This window comes from Trichechus manatus, unplaced genomic scaffold, assembly GCF_000243295.1.
Source record: "Trichechus manatus latirostris isolate Lorelei unplaced genomic scaffold, TriManLat1.0 scaffold00092, whole genome shotgun sequence".
NCBI lineage: Eukaryota > Metazoa > Chordata > Mammalia > Sirenia > Trichechidae > Trichechus > Trichechus manatus.
This window is the reverse complement of record NW_004444028.1, coordinates 3448551-3461119: the sequence shown is the minus strand read 5'-3', so window position 1 is coordinate 3461119 and position 12569 is coordinate 3448551. Positions and strand designations below refer to the sequence as shown.

The 12569-nt window shown below is 48.2% G+C and overlaps 1 protein-coding gene across 1 annotated transcript in view; it reads right to left on the bottom strand.

The window, feature by feature from the left end:
• The window catches only part of BCL6 (BCL6 transcription repressor), a 23628-nt gene extending 17182 nt beyond the window's left edge, over positions 1–6446 (bottom strand). The window contains exon 1 of the mRNA XM_023736785.1: positions 6330–6446. The gene's annotated coding sequence lies outside the window, so the exon portion shown is untranslated. The remainder of the gene's footprint in view (positions 1–6329) is intronic.
• Between the last annotated feature and the right edge of the window lie 6123 nt (positions 6447–12569).

Here is a 12569-nt window from a genome sequence, read left to right as displayed (position 1 = left end):
CCTCCCCGTCCCGGCCGGCCGTAGGATTATTGGTTATCTAATAACTCCAATAACTCGCTGAAATATCCAAGGGAGAATTTGAAAGTGCAAAGCACTACTTAGGGGCCGGGAGGAGGAATTTTAATAAGGCTGGAGCTGCCGCAGTGAAACCCTCACAAGGCCCCTTCCCGAGCACTCTCGTGCTCCCGCTTCATCTCAGCTAACGAGCTGCTCAGCTCTCGCGGCCTGGGTCCCAGGATGGGGGTGGGGGGTGGCGGCAAACTGCCGGGTTGTTTTTGTTCTGGGGCGGGGGAAAACACTCTTCGCGCTGTTGACTGGGGGCGAGAGGGTGGGGAGACGACAGTAGATGAAAGCGAATTTGATAACGCGGTGGCCACAGCAGCCGCTTTGGGTGACCGAGGTGTTCGGGGACTTTATGTCCTGACTTTCGTTTCTATCACGTTTCCTGCCAACAGCGCTGTTGTAAGCTTGCAAGCTTCTAGGAAATGCATAAAATAGAGGGATGTGTTTTATCATCAAGATCTGAAGATGATCTGCAGAAGGGACGCTCCCCATGCGCCAGGCTCGCGACAGCCTTCCAGAAGGGCCGCAGACAATGCCAGCAAACCACGTCTGCAGGCAGAGATCTCTGCGTTAGCCTGACTGGACTGGGTTCGGCCTTCACAAAAAGGCTGGCGGGGGAGGAGAGAGGCATGATCTCCCAAGCTAACAATGCCTTTAAAAATTCAATCTGGACAGAAGTCAGCCAAGGTCTTTATTCACGTTGATGAAGATGGAAAGCACTAACTGTCCTTGGAAAGCGATGAGTCAAACTCGACCGCGCTTCAAACACGTCCCCAGATTCGTTTCCAACCAGAACAGAGGCGCGTTTCTCCGACGCGGCCTCCGACCGCTCCCGCAGTGGGAGAGGCTGAACTCGATCCCCACGGACCTGGGTGGTGGAGACTGCTGCGTCGCCCGCGGTTGGAGCGCGCCGTCCGCCGCTAGGGGCCGCCAGCTCGCGAGACGCGCGTTTGCCATCTTAAGTCACGCGCTCGGAGAAAGAAAACTTCGCTAAGAAGCTAGTGTGGCACAAATTCTACCAGGATTACAATCTGCCTATCCATACAATACACACACACACACGTGGTTTCTCGCCAGGCCTTTAGCCATTTCCAGTAGGCAGGCCACTAAGCAAAGGATGGAAGGAGGGAGAAGAATGATTTTGGGGTTCAAGTGTGAGCCTAGGTTGCAAAGAGGCGCGCCGGTGCAGGTTTAGGGACTAGGCCTATAGCCATCTCCCAACGTGAACGCACACCCTAGAGCTCTGAGATGCTCCCCCCCTCACCCCCAGCACTACAGTAGGTTTTTAAAGTCGGTTACCAAAAACTTAGGCCATATTTATAAACAAATACCTCCAAGACTGCCAGGAACCTATCCAACGTGCCCTGGCAATTCAGCCCCTAAGGTGACCTAAGAGGTCAAAATATGGCTCTATCTGCTTCACCTTTCTCTTAGATACTTCAAAGGAGCTGAGATAAACTCTCCTTTGACTTTAAATTGCTGACCTGGAATTCAGGAGTTTGTAAGAGTCGGTCCGGTTGGTATGCCGCTAATTCTCCATTCCAGGCCCATTCGTCAGGCCTGTTTCCTCAACTGTGAAATGTGTTGGAAGCCCTGGAGCCTCTGAACTCCTAGATGGCATCCTTCCACTACAGACCTCCGCCGTAGCGGGGCCACAGCGACAGGGAGATACAATATTCAAAGCAGGTTGTTTTATGGTTCTCTTAGTGGAGACAGATACACGCCCCTAGGGGATTGCGAAGGGGGCGAGCATCCGAGGCTTTTCTGATTCGCAGCTGTTTTGCCAAAACTTTGGAGGTAGGATGGCATCCCCGTGGGAGGATGTCCTCCTTCTGCAGTCCTAGCATCTGACTTCTTGCTTCCTTAACGACCAGTCAGGATACTCGGGGACCCGCAGGTGATGAGGTCGGCCCACAGCCCAAAGCGAGGAACTCGGTCACAATCCACCGCTAGGTGGCAGACTCGGCCCTTCCGAGAATCACGGTGAGCCCACAGCTATCCACCAGACTCCCTCTTTTTTGTCTGTTGGCGGGGGGTGTTTCCTCCGTAGTCAAAGCTAGAAAACATTTAATTTAGTGGATGTAATTCCGTTCTTCCCGCTGCTCAGGCCTCTAGCAATCACCGCGCGGTATCTGGAACTGCGTTCATAAACTGATTTTTCCAGCCCGAAAGTCGGGGTGTATTCGGAAGGGAAAGAAAGGGTGCACTTGTCTTCAAAAAGCAGAATGGCACTCGACATATTAGCAGAGGTTGCTGCCAACACCGGCCTGCCAGCAAATAGAGTCAGAAATAAACCCCTGATCCCCACGCACTACAAAGAAGGGGGCTCTGGGGGCCAAGGGCCAGGTACCACCCAGGTTCACTGTGCCCGGCTTTGCCGGGGGTTGAGGCACAAGTGTGGTCTTTTGTTGGGGCTACTGGTCTCGTTCTGGGAGGCGGGGAGAGTCGGGAATTGCCGTTCCAGGCTTCCAGTGGAGCGAAGAGAAATCGCCAGCTCTGCCACAACACGGCACCCGCGCTCGGATCGCTGCGGCGGCGTTCCCACTTGTTGGGCAGTGCAGGCAACCAGCACGCGCCACCCACCTTGAACTCCCAGAGGGTTCCAAAGCCAGCTCCAAACCAGCCTACCACTGTCCCACGCCATCCGCAAAACTCCCCCCGACCCCCTCCCTCGGCCCCCCCCCAAACACCACTACCACCGCTAAAACGAGGCTTCCAAGCCACGACGTTTTTTTTTTTTTTCCACATCAAAACATTCCTCCGATCTCAATGTCAGACAGGCAGAAGTATTCAGGTGCCTTGAGAAGTTAGTCAGGGGAAGGAGGTCTACCTCCGCTTGGAGAACGCTCCTCTTGAAGGCAACCAGCCCCCGCCCCCCGCCCGCAGATTATTCGAACCACGTTTCCTATGAATGACATGCATGACACCATCCTAACTGGAAAGTAACTTCTTTCCCTCCCATTTGAGAGAGCAGCTGGAAAATCCTTTCTTTGAAGTCCCCCCTAAAAAACAGTCTCATAACATCATTTCACAATATTGTTCCAATATTTGACTTTGGCAAATAGAGTTTCGCCCACCGAGGGGTGGCGCTGCTGCTCCACCTCCTGGGAATCGCTAAGTTTTTCACAACAAAGTTGATGGGGCGTGTGGCAGGGGATAGAGGGAAGGAAGGGTTTTGACATCTAGTCAAGACTACCATTTACTCAACCAATAACTGGAACTCTCCAAGGCTTCAGCAAACGACAGTCCACCAAACCCAGGATAAACTGAACAGTCTTTTCAAGAAACGATGGGGCAAAACCCTTCAAAACTGAGCAGGAGGGGAAAATGGCCATTTGGAGAATTCCCACGTTTTCTGGCTGTCTCTTCCTTCAGATCACCCAGTTTTTACAAACAGCATCTGGCCTTATTGAGACTATCAACAGATCCTTAAAATCAGCCAATGCTTGGACTTGCAGTATTGGAAGGTTTTCCAAATAGGATATTAGAAACTTCTATTTATAAACTGAGAGAGGGGGACAAATATTTCCCATCTACAGGTTCCTATTTTGGCCTGAAGATTCAACTTCTGTCATTCTAGCAAGGGAATGCCCTTCTGTTTCTCTCTCTCCCTTCTCCCCTCCCCCAAAGCCAAATATCTTTTCTCCTTAAAAAAAATTTTTTAAGGCTAAAATTGACTTCACCTTGCTCCTTTAAGCTCGTGTTTGCTACCTCCAGGAATAGCGTGTGGACTAGGGCCAGATGAACTTCAACTTGGGCTGCAGATTTATGAGGTTTTGTTCCAGTGCCAAGGGCTCTTGGTAGTAAATAGTGAGCAAAATAGATACCTGTCTCCTGATGGATCTTGCCGGCCCCCCTCTTATTTTTTTAAGTTATTTATTAAAACCACATACACCTTACAAAGAAAAAGGGAAACTGGTAATCTCTGTAGAGGAAGCCGGGGCATGGCTCAGAGCCACAAACTGTATTTCTAAACAGCCCTTTCCCTGGTTCCCTCTCTCCTGCCCCACTTTTTTTTTTTTTTTTTTTTTCCGGATAGTAAAAAAATGCATCTACTGACACTTAAAAAAGAAAAAAAAGAAAAAAGTAAACGTTACAAGATTTTCCTCTTGGAAACTATAAACTGATTTAAAAACAAAATCCATAAAAGATTCAATCAGTTTTCTCGGGGGGAAAATCGCCTTTCGGGGGCGGTCAGGGACCAAGCAGCAGCTCTGAGCTTTCAGCCCCCGGCTTGGGATCATTCCTCCCTGGTTATGCTGTCAAGACTGTCCCCTACCCCAGCCCCAACCCCGCATGGCCACCACCACACCATGTCCTAACCATTGCAGGCAGGGACACAGCGGAGAGGATCTTTTTTCTTTCTTATTATCGGCTGGGCCGTGTGCTTGTTTTCCACTGGAGAGCTTTAAAACTGATTACCGCAACACTAGTTCCATTTTTCGCCAAGGTTTCAGTAACACGGTATTATAAAAGCAACGCAACACACAGTTCTCAAGACATTGGCCACGGTCACTACATCCACTACATCCGGCAGCGGAGTGGCCCCTTGCTCCCGCCGCCTCCGAGCGCAGCCGACTTCCGAGGCTCCAACTCCCTACCCTCTCCCGCCCCGGGCCGCCGCCGCCGCTGCCTTCCCCCATTCCTACTCCCTCGAGGAGAGCCACAGGTTGCAAATCCAACCAACCTCGCAATCCGTTTTGCAAAATCACTCACAAAGATCTCCCGTTCGCGACCGCGTCCCTTCCTCCCGCGCCCCGATCCCCCAGTCTGGGCTCCGAAGTGCCCTTCTCTGCTCCCGGGTCTTGCACGTAAGGAACGCGGGCTGGGGCTGTTTGTTTCTCCCGTCGTCCGGTGTAAGGACCTCGGGAATCTGAAGCCCAGCGTTGGCTACCCTCAGGCCCGCAGTTGCCTTTTTACAGACCTTGCACCAGGGGAAAAATAGACAATAAAATTTAGGAAACGGGAGAAAACAGCCACAGGGAGCCAACACCGAGTCACGCAGAGCTCAAAATACAAACACCGCGACCTCCAGAAATCCCGCCACCTTCCCGCTCGGCTGGGCTGTCCTGTCAAGTCTCCCTAAGTCCTCACACGCTGAACCGCACCGCAGGTGCAAATGCGCACCCCCTTCCACCAGCCTCCCATTCCCCCAAAATATCCCAGTCCCGCCATCAGCCGTTCTCGGGATGGGGAGAGGGAGCACGCGGGGGTTCCCGACTCCCGCAACTGCAACCAAGAAAAGAATAATCTTCTAAGTATTCAACATCCCCGCCCCCACGCAAGCTAAAATCTCTCCAAAACACTGGGGAAGGGGGCACAAAACACTCGTCCCTCGTTAGGAAGAGCACAACTCTGAAATAAAATAGTAGCCACGAGACTTTATCTGGGTTCTTGACCAAAAAACCCCGAGGAGTTCGCTTGCATTTTTCCTCCCAAATCTCGGCTCAGGGGCAGGGAATCTGAAGGACTGAGGCTGGTGGAAGGGAGCCAGCGGGGCGAGCGAGCGAGCGAGCGAGCGAGCGAGCGGACAGCCTCCCTCCGCGCCTCCCGGAGTTACCCAGAAGGACAGGAGAGGGAAGGAAGGAGAGGCTAGGGAAGGGAGGAGGGAGGGAGTGAAGGGAAGGAAGGAGCGAGGGAGCAGGAAAGGCAGTTTGCTAGCGAGAAAAGAGGGGGGGAAAAAAAACAGAGCCGCACGAATCCAGCGAGATCACAAGCCGTACGCAAGCAGCAGCAGAAAGAGCTAGAGCGCGAGCGCGCGTCCTCTCCTCGGTCTGGGGCTAGACAGCCCCCAGACTTGCCCGAATCACCCCCCAAACCCTGCCTCGTCCTCTCTGCTCCGGCCGTCCCCTAATTCCCCTCCTTCCTCTCCTCCACCTCCTTTTCAAAAGCCAAAACAACACAAGGGAGGGTGGCAAAAGCCTCCCCAAACCGGCCGATTCACTCAAAGACAACAACCACCCCAAAAAATAATAAATATATATAAATCTATATCCTAGAGTGGGAGAGACGTGGGACTAATCTTCGGCATTTATTTTAACACCTGGCAGCTAGAATAAATAAATATATACATTTATATCAATAGATACACATAGGAAACTTGGAGCCAAAGCAATTGGCAAGAGCAAGAAAAAAAAGAATTAAAAGGTAAAATAATGATCATGAGCAGCGGCGGCGGCAGCGGCAACAGCGGCAACAGCGGCGGCGGCGGCGGCGGCGGCGGCAGCAGCAGCAGCAGCAGCGGCGGCAGCAACAGCAATAATCACCTGGTGTCCGGCCTTTCCTAGAAACTTCTTGCATCACCACTTCTAAGAACCCCAGTTCTAAGAATCAACAGAGCTCAATTCTCGGAATTTGAGCTGCGGACTTTACCACTGCTGTGTAGCAGGGGAGGACTCGGTGTCAGCTCTCCGCCATTTTTGCCTGCTCTGGCCCCTAAAATGGCCTCAAAGCCACAATTTTTTCCTATTATCCGGTATAATTCGATGTCTTCACAAGCTTGGTGTCTCAAATTTGGATGTTTCTTTTGGAAGCGAGAGGGGCCAGAAGCTGGCCCTCCCTCTCCGGGCTTGGAATGATGGTACAGCCTGCTCCGCCACCGTCACGTGGGCGCCTCCTCTGTGACGTCGGCGTCTTTGCTGTAGCAAAGCTCGGCCTCTGGAATTCTGAGAACTAATTTGCTATTCGGTGACATAAGATGGGGAGTGCGCTTTGCTTTCCCGGGGTCTGGGGCTAATTCCTCCTCTCTTGCCCACAAGTTCAACCTCTTCTCCATCGGCTCCTCGAGCTAAACGCACAAAAGGAGACAAGAGGTTTGGACCATTGGGAAAAGTATGTTATATATAGTAGGTTTAGAGAGGCGAGTAAAAGGGGGAAAAAGAAAACAATAAACAACACAGCTCTTTCCAACTAGAATATTAGGCTCCACGAGCAAAATATTCACCAGGCAGTTTTCGGTGGGTTCATTCGCTTTATTTTTATTTGGGGCAGATTCTTTTTTTTTTTTTTTTTTCCTCTTCGGTGTGGTGACCTGGGATTTCTTGTTGTCTTTTGATGATTTTCGGATTTTTGCTTCTGATTTTGCCTTTGCAAGTTTGTGATGTTATGTAAATCGTAGGATCCGGCGTCGGTTGGATTTTGTTTTACGTTTTTTCCTTATCTAATCTCTAGAGCGTCTTAAAGAAGATGTGTTATTTCAATACTGATAGTATTGAAAGAAGCTTCAATTTTTTTAATCATATGTAGCAATCCCAACCCCTACTTTTTTTAGGGTGGGGGTGCAGTTTTCTTTTTCCCCTTGGACTTTTACTGCAAGGAGGCTCTCCTGCACTTGAGAAACATTTTCAAAGGATTGGTTTTGGTTTGTTTCTGTCCAGGACAGCAAGTGGTGGGTTTACTCTTTCTGTTATTATTGACTCTTAGGAAATTTCTTGTTGCAAGAAACGTGTGTGTCTTTGAGTATGTGTACGCGTGTGTTCTACAAAATTCTGTGAGCCCAATAGATGTCCGTGTTTTGCTTTTTCTTAAAGGTTTGGAGTCCATGCTCCCCCCTCCTCCCCCGTTTCAAGGTCGTGGTAAAAAATCTCTTCGTCTGTGTTTAAGAGATGAGCCGGAGGGAATTCTAAAGGCCTGTGGTGCGAGTATCAGGTACTGCGTGTATTTAGAACAGACTCTGCTACAACTACAACTCAGAGAAGGCAGCACCGTCTTAGCTTTCGAGCTGAGTTGGGGGAAGGGGAGTAGAGGGGAGACCTTTCTGTCTTCTTTTCTTTTTAAAACCAAATGTAGTGCAGAATCATTTCACTGTGGGCCCTGGTTTGTTTGTTCAAATCGGCCAGTTTCCCTATTTAAATGTTGGTTGGGGTTTTTTCCCCTCCCACTCATCCCTGAATGAGGGAGACTCTTGTTTCTTTTATGTCTCTCTTTTAAAAGACGGGTGTGAGGGGAAAATAATATTTCAGATTCCTCAAGAATTAACCCAAAACGTTTGGACCAGAAGCAGCTTTCAAAGGTCAGGCTGTTCTGAGCCTTGGCTGTGGGAGTCCTTCAGGCAGGCGACTCATTAAATTACGGATGAGTTCTGAAAGATTCCACAAAATTTCTGCTCATGTTAATTTCCAATCAAGATATCTCCTAAAATAATCTACCTCTCCCAACCCCAAATTTTGGGTTGTAATGAAGGAGTGAGCAGAGTTATGACAGACAACTGGCTCTTTTCTGGAGTATTTGGGATCTGTTTCATGACAGGCCCATAAGAAGTTGAGACCTCTCTCGGAAAATGCTTTTGCTGGTGAAGCCCCCTTTTTTAAAAGGCTTTGTTTCCAGTTTGAGAACCAGGGGAGAGGTCCAAAGGGGTTGATTATTTTCCGCGAGGGCTGGAGCTTAGGAAATAAACGCCTAAGTGTCTGTCACTGGGAAATCTGAACATTGTAATACTTATTGACAGATGGATTACTGCAGCCTCTGCAGAAAAGCCTGTTGGTGGAAGATTTTTGAAAAATATACATAGGCCTGATCCCATCACTGTTGTTGAAATGAACATTTTACCCCCAAAGACCCGTGGTGTTGTCATGCTTGGATCCATTTTGCCAGAAGGCAGACTGTCTGCTTTTTCATTAGCGTCCCCTTCCCCCTGATTTTCAGGTAGTTGTAAGTGAATCCCACGAGGTTCAACATGACATCCTGATTTTTTGCTGAAGTGATTTTCATTGTGTATTTGTATGTATGGGTTTTTATTTTTTTCTCTTTTATGTGAGTAATAAGAGCTTTAGGTTTTGTCAGGTGTACCTATATGGCTTGGAATGTGAATTGTTTTGACTCTGACCTGTAATTGGTCCTATAATGGGTTTTCTTCTCTGAATTTTTGGTCACTTTTGTTGTCAAAGCTGCCAGGGTGTCTCAATCCCTCTTCCTCCCCCCAAAACACGCACACAGCTGGTCTCTCCTGCTTCCCCTTTGCCACTCCAATCAGAGCCCCATGGGGGCACTGCAGAGCAAAGGGAAATCTGCTCCCACTCACAGTACAGCCAGCCGAGGTGGGGGCTGGGAAGGAATTCACTCTTTCTACCTCAGCCGTCTGAGTTCCCTGCAGGGCAGCTCCTGGAACGTGAGAGCCCACCAGGCCTGGTTTATAGATAAATAACTCCACCACCAGGGACCTCAGACCATCTCAGCACATTATTTCCGGGACCAACGGCCAAAGTTTCCCATTTCTACTACTGTTTTTTGCCAAATCAATGTGATTACATTGAAAGCGATTGATCAGAACAGAAGGAGACCTTTAGGGGACAAAAAAAGAATTACTGGAAATATTCTAAAGACAAGAGACTTACTTTTAGGTGGGTCCCTTTGTCTTTACTAAATGAATGGTAAGGAAAGCTGTGTACCCCCTCTCAACCTTTTTTCAGTTCCTAGGAAAGTAGCCTTAACAAGTTAAGAAAAAACAAAATCATTGCTTTTGACTCATAGTGACCCTATAGGACAGAGGAGAACTGCCCCATAGGGTTTCCAAGGAGTGGCTGGTGGATTCGAACTGCTGACCTTTTGGTTAGCAGCCACACTCTTAACCACTGCGCCACCAAGGCTGCTGGCAAATTCTAGGCCGATTAAATTTCTCCCAAAACATCCTTCCTTCCTTCCTTCTCTTCTTCTGTCCCTGTCAGTAGATAGCTGGCATCACTTGTGGGTCTCCCTCACTCCAGCAATGGCTACCGTATAGGATTAAAGAAAGGACCGACTTGAGTATATTCAAAATCTTTTAAATCATCCTTAAGAAGCTCTAAAGTATTATTCCAGGTTTGGGGGTCGTTTTATGATTGATTCCTGCAGATTTGGGAGGACTATATATCAACTGGAAACCCTGGTGCCATAGTGGTTGAGAGCTATGGCTGCTAACCAAAAGGTCAGCAGTTCAAATCCTCCAGCTGCTCCTTGGAAACCCTACGGGGCAGTTCTACTCTGTCCTACAGGGTCACTGTGAGTCGGAATTGACTCAGTGGCAGTGGGTTTGGTTTTCTTGGTTTTCTTATATATCAACTGGTCCTATGATTTAGTAGTTACTGGCTGTTAATACTCAGAATCGATGACCAGCCCAGCCTCCTTGCCCCAAGAATGGAGCATACTAGTGGGTCCCTGATCGCAGCTGCTGGGTAAATATAAGCTTTATTAAAAAATAAAATAACCTGGTCCTAATATTACATCTATTTAAGGAAAGGAACAGATTTCACATCCAGTTCCCATCCCAAAATCTTCCCCACCATTCAGTCATAGCCAAAAAGGGACCTGTCCTTGGAATGAACACTGGCCTGTCCTCATTCTAAGGGGACTTAAAACAGGAAGTTGGTTTCACTTGTCAGGAACCTCTAGTACCTTGGTAGGTCTTCCAGCTATCACGTCACCAGATTATAGATTTTAGCACTGGAAGGAACTTTGCCGATCACTCACTCAACTCTTCCAGGCTTCCATCGTTTTAAGAGGACAGGCTAGCCTTTCCCAAGAGGCGTGTGTGACCACAGGCATCCAGCTAAAAATGGATCTGGGAGGCTAATGGCATGGTCCCGTGTCATTTTAGAGGTTCCGGGGTGGGTATCTCGTTTTCTGGAAGACTCGAGGAAAGTAAGACAGCTTTGAGCTCTGTGTAAACTGTGAACTGAGTCTCAGAACAAACTCCAAGCAAGTCATGATGGCTATCTGGTTCTGCTGGTCCTTGGGGTTTAGTTATGCTCATCACTTGCGCTGCAGTACTTGATAATAGTACTAGATAGTATCTACCCAAACAAGTAAAGTGTTAGCTAGTTGTATTATTTCAAATCCATCATTTTGGACAATTTTGAACAAGCTCGCTATATTATCCTCAGAGAAAGAAAGACTTTTTTTGGTATGTTTTCGAGAAATTGAGCAGAAAGTTTTGAGACTTAAAAGAACAGTAGAAGATGACCTTCAGCCACTACCTTCTCAAAGTGTCAGCGTCTTATTTTGATCCATATGCTGCTGAAAGCCTGGATTATTTTGGAACTTTTTTTTTCTTTAGGAACCTTTTCAGCTGGATGAGTTCCCCCCCTCCTCCAACCAATACTGATTTTCTACACTTTTCTTGCAGATTTAAAATGGAAATAAATATTGGGAGCTTAAAATAAAGAAATGATGGGAGGGGCGTGGCGTAATCATTTGTTTTTATGATCACTGTTTTGAATAGCAGAGTTTTCACTTCCTGGGAAACCTTTTATGAGGGAAAGCAGCAGCTGGACTTCACGAGAAGGATGAGAGAAGTGCTTGAGTGTTTGTAAACCCAGGGTAGCTGGCCTACCCGCCCGGAGGCCTGGCTGCTGCGCTTAGCTGTCTTTACTACCTAAGGCTAGAAGTGGAAAAACTTGATTTGTGTTGTGTTGTGCCTGCATTTTTTTTCCTTCCCTTTCCACGACGCCCCTGCGCACCTGACCGTGCAGAAGCCTATCGTGATGGCAGGGAAGGCTGGAGAGCGGAAGAATGTGCGGAGGGGGGGGCGGGAGTGCTCGGTACTTTTCCATTTACGTCTCTCCACAGTGGCTTTTCTTGTTTATTTCAACCTCCACCCGCAGAAACCTTTCAGCTGCCTGAAATCCGAGTCATTAAACTCTTCCCTGAGGTCAGAATACAGATGCTGGGTGCATGCTTCCTGCATGTCAGTGCCTATGTAACGTGTACATGCCGAGACGCACACACAAACGTAACTCCGCGGGGCACAGCGCGAGGGAGAAGGGAAAAAACTGGATTTGTTGCCAAGAAAACCTCGGTTTCTAATTACAGCCCTGCCTTGGACTCCTTATGGGACCTTGACCTAGTCAGGACTTGATTTCCTCAACTGCGTGAAAAAATACCCCAGATGATTCTCAGGATGTCTACCTGCTCCACAGTCTCTACTTTTATAGTTAACACATATTTACATAACTTGAAGCGGGGAGGGGCTTGGAAAGAAGCCTTGTGTGTCTGTGTGCTGGGAGTGAGGGAAGGGGTTAAAATGTAAACTTGTAAGTAAAGCAGCCGTCCAGGAATCCTCACCTCTATCAATTTTTAACCAATTATAGACCAAAGTCTAGGATTATGCTGAGTGCCGCCAAAAGCCAACCGAGATTTTCAGTGTGAGAGTTGGAGGAGACAGCTTCTAAGACCTTGTACCTTTGATCTCCAACATTCATAATCAGATGTGACAGTTCCCAAGTGTTTTTCCGCCCTATAGTTGTTTCTTTTTTTTTTTTTTTTCATGTTTCTTTTTGGAAACTGTCCCAGTCAATGATAAGAAGGAGATGACATTTGTATACTAGGCAGCCTATAAGCCAGTAGGCCCCATGTGGCTGTGAAAAATATGTCATAACACTCCCAAAGAAAGAAAGAAAGAAAAAAAACCTAGAGAGAGATTCCTGGTAAGAAATTCAGAGTCAGTTCCACCATCACTGTATTACAGGTAATTACTTGAAGTCAGAGGAAATAACAGATGAGAAGCTTGCCGTTACAAAAAAAAAAAAAAAAAA